The sequence below is a fragment of the Phascolarctos cinereus genome, unplaced genomic scaffold (genome assembly GCF_003287225.1).
Source record: "Phascolarctos cinereus isolate Bilbo 61053 unplaced genomic scaffold, phaCin_HiC Scaffold_726;HRSCAF=1367, whole genome shotgun sequence".
NCBI lineage: Eukaryota > Metazoa > Chordata > Mammalia > Diprotodontia > Phascolarctidae > Phascolarctos > Phascolarctos cinereus.
The window spans coordinates 413,670,692-413,693,375 of record NW_027556098.1 but is presented as its reverse complement, the minus strand read 5'-3'; positions in this window follow the sequence as shown (position 1 = coordinate 413,693,375).

Here is a 22,684-nt window from a genome sequence, read left to right as displayed (position 1 = left end):
TTTCTCAGTCTCTTGCTCTCTGTTTCCCCCACCCCTCCTCCAGCCTAGGTCTCAGACTCATACTTTCTCTTTCCCCCCCTCCTTCTCTCTCTCTCTCTCTCTCTCTCTCTCTCTCTCTCGTCTCTCTCTCTCTCTCACTCACTCACACAGGGATGGGGGCTTCGGGCAAGTTTTAATTTTTAATTTTATTTTGCTTCCTCTGCCCCCCCCCAGCCCCACAGCCCCCAGCACAGGTCCATGTGTGCACAGATTGGACACACACAGAGAAACACTCAACTACACAGTCACACACAGATTCACATTCACAGATCACACACACTCAAACACAACAGATACACAGTCATGGGCACACAGCCTCAGAGGCTGAGAGTGGCCAGGTCAGAAAAACTGAGATTTGAGGGGAGGGGGAAGGGGGGGAGACCAAGAGTGTGAGACCTACAGTCCTAGGCACACTAAAGGCACACACAGATATGTGTAACTCCCAGTCACACAGACTCACTCACATACAGTTAACTAGAATCCCACACAGGCCTGTAGCATGGACACACAATCATACACAGATTCACAAGGTATGCGATCACCCATTTGTACTCATGCCTAGACATAGTCACATAGAAACACAAAAAATATACAGATACAACACACTTCACAATTTGTAAAAATTGGTGGAGATTTACTGATCATTTCCATGGGTGCCCCCAGCCCGCTTCATCTATCTCTGTCTCTGTCTCTGCCTGTCTCTGGGTCCCCTGTTTCCACCCTTCCCCTGGAGCTGGGATTTACCCAGCTGTTTTGATTCCTTAAAGCTCCCGCAGCTGCCTCTGGAGCTGCCTCGGGCCTGACTCCCTCCTCCCCACCCTTCACCCTCGGACCCCTCCCTCTTTCCTTTTCTCCCTCTCTCCCTCCCTCCCTTTCCCCCCTCCTCCCCAGGACACTGTCTGCACAAGTGGAATGAAAATTGATTTTTTTTTTAAATTTCATATCGTCTTCAGGCTCAGTCTAAGAAGGAGGCACCGAGACATGGCCCAGGCCCCCAAGCCACACACAGCCACACACACACACACACACACACACACACACACACACCCCACACACACACTCACATACAGATCCATCTAGCTAGTTCACATTGCCCTGTGCCCTCAGATACCCATTGAGCCTCACATGTACAGCCTGTCCCCCACTGCTCACACACACACACACACACACACACACACACACACACACACACATACCCTCCCTATCTCCCAAGCCCACCTCTTCCACTCAGTCCTAAAGAAGAAAGCCCACTCATCTGCTTGGCCTCAGACCCTCACCCATTCACCACTGGACTCTCAGTCTCTCTGCTCCTGGGCCCCAGATGGTAGATGCACACACATTTATTTACCCCACACCCACTTGAAAAAACCCAACCTTGGCCTGACCATAGTTCTACCTCATTCAGAATCCCGTGGAGATACACACACACACACACACACACACACACACACACACACACACCCCACCACCACCACCACATTAGATCCCCCCCATGCATTTAATTATTCATTCAATAAAGGAAAAGCATATATAAACACACACACACACATAGACACAGATATATTTAGACCCTGGACACACACATGTTTAGTTATTCATTCAATAAACACAGAGACATGAGAAGAGGCACAATCATTCCTTGAAACTCATACCTCTTGTTCATACTATGAGGTCCCCCCAGTCACTGGTGTATAAAATGGCATGTGTCAGCATAGATACACGTACACTTAGATCCTCATGACAACCCCTCCCTTATCTCCCGGGCTCTCATCCTGACCCTCATCTCCCAAGTTTCTCTAGCCATTGTCTGACACCCTTTCCTTGTTCTCAACCTGAGTCTCTCTCTCTCTCTCTCTCTCTCTCTCTCTCTCTCTCTCTCTCTCTCTCTCTCACACACACACACACACACACACACACACACACACACACACTGCAGATAGACAACTTCACTTCTCAGGACCAAAGCTTTTATGGGAAAGAGAGCTCTGTGGGGGTGTCATGGGGTTCCAGTGTGATTCAGCCATTGAGCGTCGGGTTCTGGAGATAAAGGTTTGTGTTTGACAGAGGTGCAGTGAAAAGCTGGGAGAGGGGCAGGAAAAATTGTCTACATTGTTCCATCTTGTCTCTTCTTTCTGTATATCTCTGAAAAGCTCTATCTCTGTCTCTCTGCTCTGCTCTGCTCTGAACTGTCTGTATGCTGTACTGTGTCTGTCTACATCTCTGTGCTCTGCTCTGTCCGTCTGTCTGTGTGTCTGCCTGTCTCTCCCCTGATATCCCTGGACTGAGTGGGCCATTGAGGGGAGGGGAGAAGGACAACCATGAACACGGAGCCCTTGTCAGTGCGGGGGGGGGGTGAGGGGGAGGATGGAAAGGAGGGGAGTGTCCCCCGGGAGGTGGGAGCCGCAGTGCCACGCGCCCCGCCTACCAAGCAGAGCTGGAGATAGAGAACTGGAAATCTGGGAGCTCTGACCCATCTGGTCTCCTTCTGCCTCAGCCAGGGACCTAGGCAAAGGCCAGGAACCCCAGAGCTGGGGAAAGAGACAGACATAGAACTAGAGCAGGAATAAGAGAAAGGAACAGACTCAGTCAAGAGACAGAGAGAGGAAGAGACAGATATTCAGAAAATTAGAGCTTGTGAGACAACAGGAGAGAGAGATAGACTGAGAGATATAAAAAGGGAGATAGGAGGAGATAGGAAAACAGAGATTGAGAGACCCAGGACAGGTAAGAGACAGATCATGAAATGAAGAATGAGAGACAGATGGTGAGAGAGACTGTGATACCTAGAACTGCAGAGAGACCCTGAACAGAGAGCGACTAAGGCAAAACTCAGAATGTGGTAAGACCGAGGGAAAGGATTGAAAAAGACACAGAGAGAGCCTGAGACGTGGAGGCGAGCTGGTGATGGAGACACCTGGAGTCAGAGAGAAAGAGCCTGGGAGGGAGAACAAACAGAGACCGCGGCAGAGAGCTCAAGAGAGAGAATGGTGAGGGATAGAGGACAGACAGGCGGACAGAGCAATCTGTCAGAGGAGACCAGAAATGAGGAGAAGGAAAGAAAGAGAATGGCAGAGATGTGGAAAATTGAGGGATTAAAGGGCTGAAAGAAGAGAAGGGAGGGAGAGGCGGACACGGGAGTGGGGAGAAGAGAAGAGTGCTCAGTAGCAGTAGGAAGGCCAGTGCTTAGCGACAGCAAAGAGATCATTTGTTAATTCATCACCATGATATCCCATCTCAGGCTCTTAATTAGTGAAGTAAGGTCAGTCCCCCTGAGGGGGAAAGGAGAGAACCTTGCACTGCTAGGGCCCAACCTCACAGACTAAAGAACTGAGAAGCCTGAAAGTCCAGTGGGTATTAGGGTAGCTGAGTATCATCACCATCTCTATCCCCCTTATCCCCATTTTCATTACTGTCATAACCCACAGCCTCATCCCCACCCCAATCCCTGGCACTGTTTCCATGCCATTTCCATCACTGTATCTGTCATGATCATAATCTCCATCCCCATCTCCATCCGTTTCTCCAGCTTCATCTCCATCCTCATCCCTAACTTTATCTCTATCTCTATCTCTATCCCTATCCTAATCATAGCTCCAGACTAAACTGCAATTGCACCCCCAAAGCCATCCCCATCCCAACTCCATCCTTCTCTGAAACTCCATTATAATCCTTATTCCTACTCCAATAAAACAGGGCCAAGGAAGGAGAGGGGCAAAGACACCATAAGATTTTAAGTCTGGAAGAGACTTTAGACTTCATTTGCTCTGAACCTCTAGAGAAAGAGGGATGGAGGACTGAGGGATGGCAAAAGACAGAGGGAGGGGACAATGATGGTGGAACAGAGGGATCTGGGACAGAAAGAAGGGGGAAAGGGATGGAAGAAGAGGGAGGGGGTTGAGAAATAGAGGGCAGAGAGATAGGGAATGAGGATAGAAATGAGGGGTAGAGGTGTAGAAGTAAAGGAAACAGGGATAAAAGGAAGGAGAAACAAAATGGGCATCCAGATCCTCTGGAATTTTAAAGTTAGGAGGAACTTTAGAGGTCATCTAGTGAAATCCCTTGAAGTGAGATAATGAAAGACAGAAGGATGTGTAAGAGACAGGAATAGAGGAAAGAGAGATGCTGAAATCAGAAGAGAGAAAGGAAAGTACAGAAAGAGAAAGACTGGAAAAGAGATAGAGAAAGTAAAGGCCTAGAGTAAAAATGGGAATGGAGGAGGTACTGTTGAAGAGCAGAGGAAGGTGGGCTAAAGAACAGGAGGACAGAGGACAGACAGATTTGGAATAGAGAGATGGAAGACAGAGATGGGAGGACAGAGAAATGAAGAGACAGAGGCATGGAAAGACAAAAGGAAGGGGGATAGAGAAGTGGAAACAATTCCTGTGAGAGAGATATGAGGGTAGAGGGATGGGGACAGAGAAATGGGGATAAGGGATGAAAGGACAGAAAAAATGAGAAGACATGGCTGAAGAGCTTGAAGATGGAAATCTGAAGGATGGAAAAACAGAAGGATGAGGAACAAAGTTAGAGAATTTTGAAGAGAAGGAAGGGAACTGAAGGTTGAGGTGAGAGAGGGAAGAGTGGCCAGAAGGACAGAGGGACAGAAGGCAGGGGGCTAAAAGACTGGGGAAAGATGGAGGGGTCTAGAGAGTAAAAGATGGTGACAGAAGAATGGAGGGACAGAGAGCTGGTTGGCAGAGGAATGGGAAGATGTTTAGGGGGCAGAACTGGAAGATAGGGGTGGAGGGACAAAGAGGGGAAAGAACGGATGGCCCAGGATCGGGAATATGGAAAACTGGAGGGACAGGGCCATGTATGGATAGAGGGATGAAGGAGAGATAGGAGTCAGAGGAACAGCACCTTAGGGTGATGAGGAAGATGGGGAGAGAGGGTTGGGGGAGGGGAAACAGAGACATAGGTGTTATGGAAAAAAGAAACAGAGTCCTTGGAGGTTAGAGAGAAACTGGGACAGAATGATGAGGGAAAGGAGGATAGAGGGATGAGGGACAGGGATGAAGACTATAGGAATGGGGACAGAAGGATGGGAGGCAGGGGGATGGCACAGAAGAGACAGAGATCAGGACGTAGAGGTCCGGAGGATAGAGGGGTCCAGACCGGTGGGCGTGGACAGGCTAGGGGCTGGGGGGTGCAGGTCTGAGGCGGCCCGGGTGGGCGGCCGGGCGGGGGAGGTGCTAATTCAGCGCCATCGATCAGGCGGGATGAGGCCATAAATTATTGTGACAAGATGCAATCCCGGGCCCAGCGCCTCTGCCGCCGCCGATCGATCCCCCAGCCCGGGCCCCGCCGCTGCCACTGCCGCCGCCGCCCCCGCCCAGGGGCCCTCCCGGGGGTTCCAGAGGAGGCCCCGCCCCCAACTCGGAGACCCCGCCCTCTATCTCCAAGACCCGGAGCACAGGTCAGAGGCCTCCTCTGAGACACCTCTGCCAGGTCAAAAACCCCTCCTTCCTCCTCAAACCACCCGACTTTCGCCTCAGAGACCCCTTTCCCAGGTCAAAAACCATTCTCTCCTCTTCAGAGACTACCTCCCCCAACTCAGAGACTTCTCTCACCTCAGGGACCTGTCTCCAAGGCCAAAGACCTCTCCTTACTCCTCATAGACCCTACCCCTACCACAAAGACCTCTTACAGGTCAGAGACCTCTCCTTCTCCCAGGTCAAAGACCCTTCTTCCTGGTCAGGAGCCCCTACCTCTCCCTCAGAGAGCCCTCTCCCAGGTCAAAGTCTCCTCCCCCCTCCTTGGAGACCCTATCCCTCTTCAGAGATTCCTCTCTCAAGTCAGAGACCTTTCCTTCTTCTACTCTTTTCTCAGCTCAGAAACCCCTTTCTCCTTCCCAGAGACATCTTCTCCTCCTCAGTAACTTGTAGCCCTCACTCAGTGACCCCTCCTCCTTTCTCAGATTGGTCTCCTCTATTCAGAGCCTCCATTCCCCATCTCAGAGACTTCCCTTCCAATCTCAGTGATGCTTCCTCCTTCAAAGATCCCTCCCTCCACTTTGGAGTGCCCTTCCAGTGTCTTCATGGCTGCATTTCCCTCCTCATAGTACCACTTCTTCTTATATTCCCCTTATACCCCCAAACCTGGGCACAAAGATTCCCTCCTCTTCAAAACACAGGGGTGTGTGTGTGTGTGTGTGTGTGTGTGTGTGTGTGTGTGTGTGTTCACCCACACACAATTACCCAAGCTCACAGCTCTGGAGAGAAAGGAGGTACGAATGAAACTTGAGAAAGTATGGAGAAAAAGTGGAAGAAACTTCGCTGCAGAGAACATGTGAACACCCCAAATACTGAAGGACAGGAGAGCCCTGAAAAGGAGAGGAAGCGAGGCCAGAAGAGGGAATTTGGCACTTGTAAGGGGGAGGAGGAGGAAGAGATATGGAGAAGGTGGGTTGTTTCACGGGAGGGGTGTGTGTGTGTGTGTGTGTGTGTGTGTGTGTGTGTGTGTGTGCGCGCGCGCGCACGCACATGCATGTGCACGCTTGGGAAAGAACTTTTCTAGACTAGAAGCTTGCCTCTAGTCTAGAAAGGGAAACTGAGGTCAAGAGAAGGGAATAGGTTTGCCCACAATTAAAGGCAGAGCTTAGACTAGACCCCAGGTCTCCAGATTCCTGTTCTGGGGCTCCCCACATTTACTTCACCTTCTGAGAATATAAACATGTGCATGAGGAAGTTAAGTGTGTGTGTGTGTGTGTGTGTGTGTGTGTGTGAGTGTGTGTTTGTAGGTGGGTTCCCTGTGATAAAGTACAAATGTAGAATTGAGAGAGAATAGATTTGTGGGAACAATTAATGCCTGAGGGCAGGTGCTACCTGAAGGGACTAGGGGCAAAATGGGAAGCAGTGTTATGTGAGGTAGGTGTAAGGACTCAGCGTGGCTTAAGTAGGGACAGGTGTGCTGACAAGGTGGTATCTGAGGCCTCAGATGTATGGCTGGTGCTTCCTTTGGAGGAAGGTGAACAGGATGGACAGATGTGGGCAATGGTGTTATTTGAGTGACTTGTGGGGGTGACAGGTATTATTTGAGGGCAGAGTTGTGTGCAAGGCAAACATTACCTTGAGAGGGAGGGTAGATGAATAGATTCGAGACCTATTAGTGGGACAGATATGGTAGAACAGATACTAAGTAAGGTACAGGATACAAGGAATAGAGATGAAAAGGTAGAAGAGGTACTAGCTGAGGGGGCAGGTGTGTAGGGAGAAATGTGTTTTTTTGGGGGGAAGAGATATTGCCAAAAGAGACAGGTATGTACACAAATAATAAATGGCATTTCCTTTTAAAGTTTGCAAAGTGCGTATGTTTAAGTGAAGATACTACCTGAGGCAATAGGTAGGTTGAGGACAAATAAGGAATACGAGGTATTAATGGAAAGGACAAGTAGATGTGGGGGAATGGTGTTACTTACAGGGATAGACGTGAGGCATGAGTAATATGGGATAGGTATAGGACAATGAAATGTTACCCATGAATAGGTGCTAGCTGAGGCTATAGACATGTAGGTCGATGTCTCTGTACAAGGAGGGGCAACTTGGTGGCTGGCCAGTACTAATGGAATTGACTTGTGGGCGCACATTTGTTCCCCAAAGTGACAAGTACGGGAGCAGAAGAACTTGTGTGGATAGATGTTACCTATGGAGACAGGCCACTTGTGGGGAATAGGTGTTACCTGAGGCTCGAGCCAATGTTATCTTGTGCACAGGTGTGGGGAAATGTACAACTGTTGGGGGAGATATTGGGGTAACTATATGGGGAGAAGGTGCTTTGGATGCAAATGTGAGGGAACAGGTGTTTGGAGGGACAGGTTAGGGAGAGGAAGGGAAGGCAGAATTTGGCACGGATGCTACCCAGGTGATCAAGATGGGGCGCGGGGCAAGTGTTACTGGAGGGGCCAAGGGTATGTGGAGATACAGGTGCTGCAACGTGGAGGAAAGGTATGACAAGACTTGTGAGGGAACAGATATGGAGGCCAAACGCTATTTGAATTAGGGTTTGGGGGGACACGTACAGGTTGCTGCTGAGAGCCCGCGAGGGAGAGGCCAGGTTTTGGGGGGAAGACTGTAGGAGGGAGGGGTGTGACTGGGGATCCTGCTGCCCCCGGCCCCAGCTCCCCTCTGCGGCTCCTCTGCTGGGCTTCGGGCGACTCCGGGCCGGCCGGGCTGTTTGCGATGCTGAGCGCGTCTGGGCGCACAGGGGGGAGGGGGCCGGGCCGGGCCGGGCGGGGGCGGGGGCGGGGGGGCCGTTTAGCTATGATGGATCCGCGCGCCGCTTGTCTCTTAATCTCCGGAGCGACCGATCGATTCGCTATTTCCCTTTGTTGCCAGAAAATTCGATCCTGGCCCTGGAATTAGGTCCCCGGCTTAATCTAAGCGGAAACCGGCAGGAGGAGACACGGAGCCAGAGACACCGGGAGACACAAATAGAGACAGAGACACAGAGAGGGAGGGAGCCAGAGACTCTAGGAGAGACAGCCAGAGGGAGACCGAGACAGTGAGAGACAGCGGGAGATAAGACATCGAAACAGGGAGGGAGGCAGAGACCCCCAGAGAGAGGGAGGCAAAGTGACAAGGACAGAGAGACAGAGACACGGAGAGAGACAGAGGCCAACCCAGAGAGACACCTGAAACATGAAGAGGGAGACCGTCAGAAAGACAAGAAGAGAGATAGCCACTGGGAGAGACACATAAAGAGGGAGACTGAGGCACAGAGAAGGAAGGATGAATAAGAAAACATGACCAGAATGAGACAGAGATATGGAGGGACAGACACCCATAGAAGAGAAGACAGGACAGAGATGAAGAGAGACAAGGAAACTGAAGCCGCATGAGGACGAGGGAGAGACAGTGACCAAAGGGACAGCCAGATAGAAACATCAGCAGTGAGGAGAGACAGAGATGCCCTGAGAGACAGGCAGAGACAGAGATGGCCTGAGAGACACGCAGAGACAGAGATGCCAAGAGTGAGGAAACATAGACCTGGGGAAGTGCAGAGAGAGGGAGACCAACAGGTAAGACTGAGTCACAGAGTCAACGAGCAGACACAGAGACAGAGCCAGCACTGACAGACAACATGGAAAGTGGGGAAAGTGCTTTCTCTGCCCAAGCTTCAGGCAGAAGGAGCTCTCCACTGGCTTTAGGCTCTTTAGGAGCAATGGGAGAGACAGCGCTGGAGGGAAACCGTCTCTCTCTCTCTCTCTCTCTCTCTCTCTCTCTCTCTCTCTCTCTCTCTCTCTCTCTCTCTCTCTCTCTCTCTCTCTCTCTCTCTCTCTCTCTTTCTCTCTCTTCTCTCTCTCTCTCTCTTTCTCTCACCATACACACACACACACACACACACACACACTACATACAGAGACAGATCCACAGATAGGCTCAGACTCACAGAGACCAACTCTCAGACACACACACACACACACACACACACACACACACACACACAGAGTCACAAAGCAGTGGTAGATTCCCTGCCTCAGTGGGCCCCATCCCCTCATTCATTCTCTCTCTCTCCAGTCCCTATGACTCTAGATACCATAGATCTAGGGGCCCTAAGCCCTGTCCCCCAACCTTGAATCAGCCCATCAGTCTACATCTAGTCCACTTACCTCCAATCCTCAAACCTTTTACCCTTATGGTATATCTTTCCTTATCTCTGACCTTCACACCTCTGACATCTGTATTTTTGACATCTCCTTCCCTACTGGGTTTTACTCCTATGTGACCTTAGGCAAGTCATTGAACCTCCCCTTCCCTTGGAATCCTCCCCTGTAAAATGGCCAGCTGGAGTAGAAGGCCTGTGAAGTCCTTTCCATCTCCAGATCTATCATCCTGTGATCTCTAACCCCAGGTCACTGGCCTTGTCTTATCTCTGATGCCTCTTTAGGTCTGACTCCACCATCTCTGGCCCCCATGTCATTGGTCCTCTCTTATCTCTCACCCCCTTATTTCTAACTCTGTCTCATTCCCTTACCTCTGACTCCCCATTTATCTCACCCCCATTATCTCTAACTTCTGGGTATCTGACCTTTCTCATTCTCACCACTCCGTTATCTCTGATCCCCATGACTTTGACTCCCCTTTCTCTCTGATTCCTGTCTCTGCCTGGCTGTCTTCCTACTGTCTGTATTTCTTAGCCTGTTACCTCTGTAGCTGCATTTTAGAATACCCCACATCTCAATCTTCCTTCCATGTCCCTCAGTCTCCCTGTCTCTTCAATCTCTCATTTTTCTCCACTCTGTTCCTGTCTTTCTCTTTCTCCTCTTTCTCAATCTCCTCTTCTGTCCCTACTTTCCACCTCTCTGTATGTTCCTTAGTTTCCCATTTTCTTTGTCTCTCAGTGCCCCCCTACCAGAGTCCCTCAGTTTCCCTTTTTGTTACTGTACATATCTTCCTCTATCTTCCCCACTTTCTCTGTTCCTCTACTCTGTCCCTGTCTTCCCTCTCTCTGTCCCTAGGTCCCTACTCTAAGAATAAGAATAGTCTCCCATACACCCCAGTCCCTCAGTTCTCAGCAGTCTTCTGGTTCCCCTCAGTGTTTCTTTCTCCCCTGGGTGTTCCTCAGTCTCTCCAACTCTCATTTGGAAACACCCCTCAGTCTCCCACGTTCCTCATTCACCCACCCTGCAACCCAAAGGCCCAAAGTCCTGGGCCAAGGGACCTGACCCCACAGCTCCATCTACCCATACCCTGCCCCCTCTACTCACTTTCCGGGGCTCCGGATCTCTGGGGAGTTGGCAGGGCCAGGCGAGCTAGTAGGGAACGTCTAAAGTTTGGGTCCAGCGGACATGGCTCCCTGACGATGCCTGAGGGAGGAGGGAGAGAGGGAGGGAGCGGGACACGGAGGGAGAGAGCGAGAGAGAAGGGGGGGGTGAGAGAAACAGAGAGACAGACCGACCGACAGAGACAGAAAAAGATACACACACAGACACAGAGAGACAAACAGAAGGAGATTCAGACAGAGATACAGACACAAACGTAGAGACAGAGGCACAGAGATGCAGAGAGTCAGAAAGAGAAACACAAGCACCCGGGGGGGGGGGGAGAGGAGAAGAGAGTGATAGACACTGAGAAAGACAGAGACGGAGAGACAGGGAGAGAGAGGGAGAGAAGCAGGAGCCCGGGGGCTGGCTGGGGTGGGGGGCCGGGCCGGGGGCGGGCTCTCGGGGCCCCTCCGCTGTCTCCGCCTCCTCGGGCTGGGGCTGGGGCTCCGGCTTAGACCGGGGCTCTGGCTGCGGCTCGTCGCCTGCCAGCCCGCCCGCGCTGCTCTGCCTGGGCTGGGGCTGCCCGCGGCGGCTCGGCGGCCGCTCCGCTCTGGGGCCGCAGCTATATGGAGGCGGCGGCAGCGGCTGGGGAAGGAGGGAGTAGGAGGGAGGGGAGCGAAGTAGGAGGAGGAGAAGGAGGAGGAGGACGAGGAGGAGGAAGGGGAGGAGGCGGCAGCGGCAGGGGAGGGTGGCTGAAGGAGGGGGGGGCGAGGGAGGGCCGGGGGAGCGGCCCGGCCGGGGACGGAGCCGATCGATGGAATATAATTTTGCTCAAACTCGGAAAATAAAGTTCAGAGCTGATCAAATTTGAAAACAGATGTCGAATCGCGACTCTAAATAAGGTTCGATCCCCGGGCCGGCGTGGAGAATGGGGAGGGGGGGCCTAGCCAGGCTGGGGAGGCTCGGGGAGAGCGCCCACACCCACCCACACGACTACACTCTGGCGTGCCGACCCTTGCACACAGCACCCGATACACACCAAGACCCCTGGGCACACCCAAACCCATGGCTACACGTCCAGACTCAGGGACACACGAACCCCTGGCCACACAGTCAGACTCAGGGACCCACGGACCCTGGCCACACGGACCCCTGCATGTACAGATACCTGGCCGCACACCCAGACTCAGGGACACAGATATCTAGGCACACACACGGACTCCCGGATGCACGCCCAGTCACCCTGAGACACACAGAAATAAACAAATACATAGACACATGAACAGACACAGCTGGTCCTGACCCCCATAAAGAGTCTCTCTCGACAATCGCTCTGCCTCTCTCGCACAGACACACATAAAGACAGCACACACACGCAAACATACAAACCCACACAATCTCACCCAGGGACACAGGCACTCACACACGCACGCACTGAGGCGGTCGGTCCGGGAGCGGAGGACACGCACACACTCTCGGGGCCCGCGGCCACACACGCACTCACACACTCCCACCCTCACACACGCAGTGACAGGGACGGGCCCCTAGCCCCGACGCCGGCTCCGCTCCCACTGAAAGAACAATTAAATATCGACCGGCCCTCGCCGCCTCCGGAGCTGCCGCCTGGCCAGGCCAGCCGCCCTCGCCGCCCGCGCCCTCCTGCGCCCAAAGCCCAGCCTCGCCGAGCTAGGCTTCTGCCTCTCCAGTACCTTCTCCCTCCTTTCCCTCTCCCCTCTCTTCCCGCCCCTCTCCTCTCCTCTCTCCTCCAGTCTGGCGCTCTCTCCTTCCTTCCCCTCCGTTCTGCCCCTTTCTCTTTGTTCGCTGCCCCTGTCACCCGAATACATCCCCTTTCCTTCTCCCAATCCTTTCTCCTCCAATCTCCCCCTGTACCTCTGTTCTCTCAAAAGGGCGTCTAACACCCCGAACAGGTGTCCACCTTAGATTCTGATGATGCTCCCGGGATGAGGTGAATACACCAAAGGATGTAGACAAGAATCGTTGAACTATCACTTCAGAGGCCATATCAGATCCTCAAAGGATGGCTGTAACAGAGTCAGGCTAATCACCCAGGATGGACTTCATGCACACTAGACTGTAGGTATTACCCATTCAGAACGGTCACAGGGCCCATTAGACTGTAGATAACACCACCTGAGGGTTAGGAAAATCTATCAGGCAGTATGCAACAGCCTCAGGATGGATATCACACCCTAACCACTGGACCCTTTGGGATAGGTATAACACCCAGCCTTATATACAGCTCACTAAACTGTATATAACACCCTCAGGATCAATATAAGCTACTGGACTGTAGCTAACACCCCTTAGGATGAATCTAACACCCACTGGACTGTTTATAACACTCACAGAATAAATATAACCCATTAGACTGTAGATAACACCCTCAGGCTGGACACAACACCCACTGGACTATTTAAAGAGGTCATAGAATAAATATAACTTATTAGACTGTAGCTAACACCCTCAGGGTAGGTATAACACCCACTGGGTTGTAGCTAACACCCCTCAGGCTGGACACAACATCCACTGGACTATTTAAAGAGGTCATAGAATAAATATAACTTATTAGACTGTAGGTAACAAGTAAGTAACACTCAGGCTGGTGATTACATATGCTGGATTGTAGATGACATCCCCAGGGAATGGAAGGGGCGGGGAGGAGGGGGAAGAAACAACATGACAGACTATAGCTAGCACTCTCTAAAAGGACATACCCTCTAGGCTGTAGATAACATAGCTTCGGATGAACAGAACACTTTTGGGGTACCCACACACCCCTAAAGATATGACTGAGATTTCTGAGAGTAAGTGTAACCTTCATTTAAAGTTGTATCACTCCTAAAAAGATCCTTCTCCCTTCTTCCTGTCAGGATCACAATCATTCTCAGACTACCCCAGGGTGAAGATTACTAGCCCCACTCCCCCATAGGAGAGGAGAGTCTCCTCTCCTCCCCATAATTCCACCTTGCATTGAATTCATGTCCCCTGAGACAGCCTAGGCCCAAATAACCTCCCCACCCACCACTGGCTTCCTTTGGCTCTACATGGAATAGGTAGAACTGGCCAGTGGTGGAAATTCCTCTTATTAGGGAGATAGGCAAATACATCTTGAGCTCCCCTAGGAATCTAAGGTTCCTTCATTCCTGGACCTGTCCTCAGAAGTCTCAAATCTTCATACACACACACACACACACACACACACACACAGAGGAGAGAAATACCATGATACCATGGACTCACACATTCATGTACAAACAGACACACTGATGCACATTGACAGACACACACACACACAGAGTCACACATGCACACTTCAACTGCTCAGGAGAGGCATACCTCTCAGGGCTGGTTTTACCAGGGGTAAAAAAAAGGAAAGATAAAGCAGGTTGGGAGAGGAAAAGAGAAAGAGAGGATGAGGACAGAAGGGGGAAAAGGGAAAGGGAGGAAGGCCAAAAGAGACCTTCCATGGGAGACTTAGGTACAGACTTGGGGGAAAAAGAGGGAAAGTGGTGGTGCTTAGCAGGGCAGGGTAAACAGGAAGGAAGAGAGGGGAGTATCAAATGCATAAGGGAATCCCGGCGGGACAGAAAGGGCCATAAGGAGGGGGGATCCCCACAATGAACTAGGCCTGGCACGTGGGCAGTGAGACAAAAGGAGGCCCCAGGAGAAATCCAGACAGATTGGAGGGTCCCCACAAGTGACAAGACAGACAGAGTAATGACTCCCAAGATGAGGGTGGGGAGACAGACAAGGAGATGTCTTTGGGGAGTGTCAGACAGACAAATGGACAATCAGTGAGGGACAGCCTGATGGGAACAGAGAGAAGCAGAAGGAGCAAGGGTGTCTAAGAAGAGCCTCAGGCTGAGTCAGAGGGGATTCAGGGGAATTGTGGTCCCTCAGAAAGAACATTGAATTTAGAACCTAAGGACCTGGGTTCAAATCTTTACTTTGTTGTCGATTCCCTATGGCCTTGGACAAGTCCCTTCCCTTCTTTGGCTCTATTTCCCCCTCTGTAAAAGGAGGTTGGGTATCTAGCTCTAAAGCCTCTAGTTCAAACTCTTTCTGTTATCCCTTTGCCAGGAATCCCCTCCCTGATTTTATCTACCTGTCTGTGATTCTATTAGCCCTCATCCCTTTTCCCAAGGTAGGACAGATGGACAAAACCAACAAGAAAGTTTTTTTTTTTGAGTGAGGCAATTGGGGTTAAGTGACCTGCCCAGAGTCACACAGCTAGTAAGTGTTATGTGTGTGAGGCCAGATTTGAACTCAGGTCCTCCTAATTCTTGGGCCGGTGCTGTATCCACTGTGCCACCTAGCTGCCCCCCAACAAGGAATTTCTAGAGAAGAACAGGATCATATGATCATAGATTTAGAGGTGGAAGGAATCTTGGGGCCCCTGTTTTATAAATGAGGAAACTGAGGCAGAAGGCTACTGAAGGACTCTTAAGTTACATAAGGAGTAAATGGCAGAGCTGGGATTCAAACCCAGATCTCTGACCCCAGACCATCTGGGGAATGTCAGCCAAATAGATGGGCAGTAAGAGCCTAGGTCCCAGAGGGATATGACAGGGGCAGACAAGAGGCCTGGCTAGGTCCTGGGTCTGGAAGTGGGGGCCAAGAAGACCCAAGGAGGGGGACCAAACTGGGCTATAAATCTGGGTTAGATGTCAGGAGGCAGGGATGGGGGACAGAAGTTGGGACTGTGATCATGTGTGAGGATGAAAGGTGACTGGAGGTCATCTAGTGGAGAAACTGAGGCCTAGACAGGTTGTGATTTGTCCACAGTCACATAGGTTACCTTGTTAGGTTTAGAATTGAAGTCCGTAGACACAAAACAGTCATGGAGCAGAGGGTGGGTTGGGGCGGGGGCCACTGGAAATATATCTGGGAGAGATTGGTGGGAGAAGGTCAGTGGTCAGTCCAGAGTGGAAGCTGGTGGAAATATAGGGAGAGGCCATGGATGATGGAGCCAGATGGTCTAAGGTGTTTGAGAGGGCAGTGAAATATGAGGCAGGGGAGGGTACAGAGATGGGAGTTATGAGCAATGAAGCCAGCTTGGGCCACATGTGTAAGATGGCAATAAGTGGGGATGATGGGAACAAGGGATGTTGGTAGGTGTGGTCTGAGACAGAGATGTGAGATCCCAAGGAGGATGGGATCAGACTTGGCTGTGTCACTCTAGCAGGATGGGAGGCATGTGTATTGGGGGACAGAAGCTGGAGTATGGTCAGCAGGGCTGGGAATACATCTAGGCTGGATCAAGGAAGGATGTTGGAGAGGACACTGGGTGTTTGTCCTGGGATGGGGACTGATGGATCACAGGGACAGGAGCAGAGGTGTGTAGGGGGTGCTGGGGCCAGCTTTATCTTTAGCATAGAATATTTCAAACGGCAAGAGCTCTGAGTAATGGGGCTAAGGTTGGGAGCCGATTCATGTGACAAGAAAGAATGTGAAGGGGCAGTGTCAGCTGATTGGGGGGCAGAGGCAAGATCTTTGGGCAATGGAGCTGGGATTGGGAGGCAAGTTATGTATCAAGGAGGGAATGTATCTGGGAGAGGGCACTGAAGAATGGAGAATAGGGGCAGTGGGGGCAGGGGCTAAGCCCTAGGAAGAGTGATGGGACCACCCAAGGTCCTAGCTTGGGAGGAAAGATCAAGAGGCTGGGGGTGGGAAGGGGCTGAAATTTGGCCAAGAGGCTAGAATTCGAAACAGGGCTAAGGAGGTCTTGGGTGTGAAACAATAACTGAGGAACTGAAAAGTAGGGCTGAGAGCATGTTCAGAAGCAATGTGGGGAGATTAGGGGGGCTGGGGATGCTGGAGGAATTAGAAAAAAGGGCCATAGGTGGTGAAACCAGCCAAGCTATGTGTCTGGGGAGGAATAGTGGGGCTGGGGCTGGGTGGGGGAATGGTAGGGTTGGGGGAGTGGGTGGTGGTGCTGGGGGAGGGAGTAGGAGGACTTGGGGGAAGTGAGTGACAGGACTGGGGTAAGTGGGGGAGGGCTGAGGGATGTGAGTGTTGGGGCTGGGGCAGGTGCAGGGGGTGTGAGTGGATGAGCCAAGTCGGGATGAATTGAGCCATGTGTCTAGAAGGGACATGTCAAAGAAGTTGGGAGGGAGGCACTGTTGGATAAAGGGGCAACGACAGAGGTGGGGTGAGGGTAATAGGGCCAGGCTTTGGAAGTTAGATAATATGTCTAGGGGGGATGGGGGATTGTAGTAGGCAGATGAGGGAGGACTGGTAGATATAGAGGCAAGGACAGAAGTGAGAGATTCTTGGTGGTGGGGGGAAGCTGGGCCAATTGGACTGCATTTGGCTAGATGAGAGGACAGTGCATGGTGGGGGCAAGGACTGTAGGCAGTTGGAGTGACAGCTGAGCTATATGTCTAGGAAAGATGTCTATGCATATGGGGGGGGGAAGGGAGGGGAGACCAGTAGGTGCCATGGCTGGGAACATGGTTTGTGAGGGGAAGGACAAAAGCTGGGAGATGGAAAACTGTGAGTTGTGGGACCAGGCTGGGCCTACTAGTCTATGTTTCTCTTCGGTGATTGGGAAGCTGGGAAGGGAGGAAGAATGTGTCGATGGGTTGAGCTGGGAGAGCTTCTAGGCGGTTGAGGTGGGAGTGAGAGTGGGAACTGGACCAGGTGCTGAGCATTGGGACAGTGTTTCTCTGGAGGGAGGGGGAGGGGGAACAGTGAGTGGCTGGGATTGAAGGATAGGTCTAGGGGGCATGTAGTGGTGGTTGGTGGGTCTGGATGGGGAGGGTAGAGTTGCTTGTGGGAGTAGAGGCAGAGACTGTAAGCAACAGGGCTAGGGTCCAGGAGGGCTGTGGGTTGGTGCAATGTATGGAGGAGCAAGGGTTATGAGTAAGTGGGTTGCATATGTGCTAGGTGTGTGTATTTGCTTGTGGTGGCAGAGGCAGGGGTCATAGGAAGTGGGAAGTGGGAAGTGAGGCTGGGCCTGGTAGGAATGGGGAGGGGGAGTAGGGTAGGAACACTGGGCAGCAGAGTTGGAGGGAAGGCATGGTGCTGAGCCCGGGGCAGAGACATAAAGGGGGCAGGTAGTGAGTGCTGGGCACACACACAGTGGGAGCGTGCTTGTGGGGTGCAGGGCAGGGACCATGGGCAGCCGAGCTGCGGACGGGGGCGGCAATGGTGCTCAGTCCAAGGTGGACGCCAGCGGGGCCAGGGCCAGGGGCAAGGGCCATGAGCACCGGGGGCAGAGTCCTGGAGGAATACGAAGGAAGGAGCAGCGGGCGCTGGGGGTGGAGGTGGGGGGCTGGGCAGGGATCGCGGGCGACAGAGCTGGGAGGAGGAGGGGCAGTGGCGCTCGGCCCCAGGGTGGACGCCGGCGGGGACAGGGGCAGGGGCCACGGGCAGCAGGCAGCGGGGCCAGCTTGGGCCAGTCGGGCCATGTGTCCGGCGGGAGGCGGCGGCAGCAGCGGCGGGCACACGGAGTGGGTGTTTGCGGAGCTGTCGGCTCTGGTGGAATTATGAAAAATAGCAGGCATCGGAGCCGGCCTTCAGCTTCGATTAAGGGAGATGGGACATGACAGGTGCGATCAATACGCAGCCGTTCTATAAAGTGTCAAGTAATGAATCAATTTCGACTAAATTTTCCATTTTTCAGAGGCCGTTCTCCGAGAGAAGAATATCCTCTTTTGTAAAGATATTATTATCGATTTCGGCGGCAATTTGACATCAGGGGTAGTTAATTCCACTCAGAATAAAATTGAAAACACTTGAGAGAGAAAAGAGAGAGGCGAAGAGTGAGACAGAGGGAGAGAGAGAGGGAGGGAAGGAGGGGCAGGGGAGGGAGAGGGGGAGAGGGAAGGAGAGATGGAAGAGCGAAACAGAGGAGGAAGAAGAGATGGAAAGAGTGAGACAGAGAAAAAATAAGAGAGGGGGGAAGAAAGGAGAAAGAGAACAGAGAGAATGAAGAAGAGAGAAATAGAGGGAAGAAAAGAGATAGAGAAAAAGGGAGAGAATGGAAGGAAAAAGAAAAGAAAGAAGAAATGAGAAAAATAAGGAGAGAAAGAGGGAAAGGGGAGGAAGGAGAGAGGGAGTCTTGAAAGAGAGAGATAAAGAGAGAGCAAAGAAAAGACAAAGAGAGGGGAAGAGGAGAGACAGAAAGAGATATGTACAGGGAAGGAACCAGAAGGAGTGAAGCAAGGAGAGGGAGGAAGAAAAGAGAAAAAAAAATAAGGAAAGAGAGAATGAGAAGAGAAAAAGCAAAAATAAGGAAGCAGAGAAAGACAGAGGGAGAGAAGAACAGAAAGAAGAAAGGAAAGATATAAGGAAGAGTGAAAAGCAAAAGAGGGAGTGATCTAGAGAGAAGAAAGGAAGATGAGAGACAGGTTAAAAAGGAAGGTGAGAGAAACAGAAGGAAGTTGCAAGAAAAGGGGAAAAAAGAGAGAGGAGGAAAGAAGGACAAAGATAGAAACAGTGAGAGAGGGGGAAGGAGGAAGAGAGGCAAAGAGAATGTGGGAGAGTGATAAAAGAGAAAAATGATAGAATATGAGAGAGAGAGGAAAGGAGAGAGAAGGAGATTGGGGGAGGGGAAGAAAATGGAAAGAGAAAGAAGAAAAGAAACAGAGGAAGTAGGAAGAAAGAATGACAGAGATAAGGAGAGACATAAAGGAAAGGAAGGAGAAAGAGAAAGGCAGAGAGGAAAGGAATGAGACACAGAGAAAGGAGAGAGAGAGAAAAGTGAAAGAATGGAGATGGGGAAGAAGAAAGAAGGAAAACATAAGGAAGGAAAGAGAAGGGAGGAGATAGAGAAGAGAGGATGAGGAAGGGAGAGAAGAGAGAGGATGAGAAAAAAAGGAGAGAAATGGATATAGAAAAGAAGAGAGAAAAAAGAAAGATAAGTGAAGAGACAAGGAAAGAGGTGATGAGGAAAAGAGAACAAAAGAGGTAAAGAGAAGTAAGCAGAAAAACTGAGGAAGCGATAAAGAGGGGAGGGGGAGAAGAAAAGATGAGTAAGTGAAGGGGAGGAACAGACTGCAAATAGGGTAGAGAGATGGTAACAGAAAAGGGGACCTAAAACAATCTGTGAGATCAAAGAGACAGATAAGAGATAGAAAGGGAGGGGGGAGGAAAGAAAGAAGATAATAAAGAGACTGAAGAGGGAAAAAGGAGAAAGGAAAGGAGCAGATAGTGAAGGGGAGGAGGAAAGAGGGCAAGAAAGGAGAGGGATAACAAGAGAAGATACAGAGAATGAGAGGCAAATAGAGGAAGGAAGGAAAGGAGGGAAGGGAGGAAGGAGGAAGAGAGAGAAAGAAGAGGAAGGAAGAAGGAAAGAAGAAAGGAGGGAGGGGAAAAGGAGGGAATGAAGGAGGGAGGGAAGGAAGGAGGGAAGGAGGAAAGGAAAGAAGGAAGAGAGAAAGGAAAAAAGAAGGAAGGAAGGAGACAAGAGTGAGGAAGGGGAGGAAGAGAACCAGGAAAGGAAGGAAAGAGATGTCTCTATGAAGACACAGTCACAGAGAGGCTCCCTAGTAGGACTGAGAGATGGAGAGATGAGAGGAGGACCACAGAGGGAGTGACTGAACAGATGAACTCTTCTGCTCTTGGCCAGGGAGACAGAGACCCAGAGACACAGAGAAATATGGAGAGAACAGGAAACAGAGTAACAGCAGAGATGGCGCTCTAGAGACAAAATGCCAGAGACAGATGGAAAGAAAGTGACAGGGGTATCAGAGGCAAAAGATCAACAAAGCCAGAGCCAGAGATGAAAGACAGAGACACAGGAAGGGTAACAAGAGTCATTAGCACCTGAGTCCTTAAGTCACAAATCCCCTCTCCCTACACCAGAGCCCCCGACTGTGGACTGGAGACCAAATGTCTGTGTCAGTGGATATGATCTGTGTGTAAGCTTGTGCTTCTATGTGTCCATTCCTCTGTGTTTTAGAGTACAGAGGCCATGATGTGTGTGTTCGTGTATGTGTGTTGGTTTGGGGATGGGTAGGTGTAAGGTTGTTGTGTCCATGTTTGGGGGAGTGGGAGAGGGAGTTTGAATTTGGGGATTGTTGAAGCTGTGTGTCCTGCTATGTGTGCATGTCAGAATTCAAATGTCCTAGTGGGTATCTGTGTGTATGTCTGTGTGTCTCAGGGTGTGTGTCCATGTGTGCCTCACCAGCAGGTACATGGCAAAGAGTGGGGGGAATCTTTCTCAGCATGTGTCTCTGTGTGTGTGTGTGTTAACATTTCCATGTGTGTCTATGATTGTCTCTCTGTGTGCATGTGAGACTTGGTAGATGTCTGGGTCTGGTCTGACTGTATTAGCTGTGTATTGGTGTTGGTGAGTTTTTGTGTCCATTTGGGCCTGTTTCTCTGTGTTGTCTGTGTGCCACTTTGTATGTGTATATCTAGGCATCAACCTGTGCTCGTGCTACTCACTTCTGTGTGTGTGTGTGTGTGTGTGTGTGTGTGTGTGTGTGTGTGTGTAGCCTCAGAATCTTCTGTGTTCCTACCTCATCTGTGAATTTGTATGTCTGTGCACAGGGCCCTGAGTCTCAGCCTACCCTGGGAGGGGGCTGCTTAGCGCCTGTCAGGCCCTCAAGCTGAAATCTCCATTTATCCCAGAACAGGTCACAGCCCAGGCCCTTGGGAGCCAGGAGAGTGAAAATGAAGGAGGGAAGAAGGAATCGGTAGCAGAGAGACAGCCTGGGCAGGAGCAGCGTGTGGAAGGCTTTGGGGCTGGAACAGCCTTCCTAGGGATGGAGGGCCAGGATGGCTGGGTCCCTGAAGGGAAGGAGCTAAGGGAGCAAGGTGCTTGGGTCCCTGAGGGAAAGGGGGAGCAAGATGCCTGGGTCCTTAATAGGGCGTGGGCTGGAGGATTAGGATATCTCAGTCCCTAAGGGTCAGGGGATGGAGGGACACGTGGACACTTGTGGGAACTGGGGTTGGGAGATGAGGACTCCTGAGTCCCAGATGGGGTGGAACTGGGACTCAGGACTCCTGGGTCCCTGAGAAGTCAGAGGCTGGGGGGGGGAGAATAGGATTCCTGGATACCTGAAAAGGCAGGGACTGCAGGACCAGGATATCTAGACCCCTAAGGAGCAGGGGAGGGAGGGACACATGGACACTTGTGGGAATTGAGGTTGGAGAATGAGGACTTCTGAGTCCCAGAGGTGGGGGGGGGGGGAGTCAGGACTCCTGGGCTCCTAAGAAGTCAGAAAGGGGGAGGGCAGAAGGTTAGTAGTGGGGTTTAGGATGCCTGAGTCCCTGAGAGGTAGGGCCTAGGGTGTGAGACATCCAGATCCCCAGGGGCCAGTCAGGAGGAATGGAAATGTGGGTGATTAACTCCAGGGCCTGAAAGCCTTCCTAGGTCTGGGAGCAGGACTGAAGCCTAAGGCCAGAAAACTCACCATCGGCTGCCCCCTGGTGGGCAGAGCGGACAGGACTGTTAAGAGCCCAGGGAGCCCAGAAAGAACAGGGTAGCTAGTGAGACAGAGACAGAGACAGAGGCAGAATTCAGAGACCGAGAATACGGAGACGGATGGATGGGCAGATAGACATAGGGAGAGGGAGACAAAGAGGGGAGAGAAATTTTCAGAGACGGGGAAAGTGAGAGGACTGACAGAGTGGGTGGGGAGTCGGTGAATGATAAAGAGCCATGACGGAGAGAAAAGAGACAGAGACTGACGGAAAGACAGAGAGTAAAGAGACAGAGATGGGGAGGGGACCGAGGGAAAGGCAGCCAGAGACAGGGAAATTGACAAGGAGAGATGGGGAAGGGGCGCAAAGAGAGAGAACTCCGACTGGAGAGGAGAGGACGGGAGCTGTTCAGAGGCCCAGACGGGCCGAGGAGCCCAGTCACCATCGGGAGCCCCTGGGCCGGGGGCTGCTGCGGGGTCCAGCCCTGCCCCTCCCCCGGCTCCTACCCAGCCCCAGCCCCGCCCGGCCCCGCCGGTGGTTGCGGAG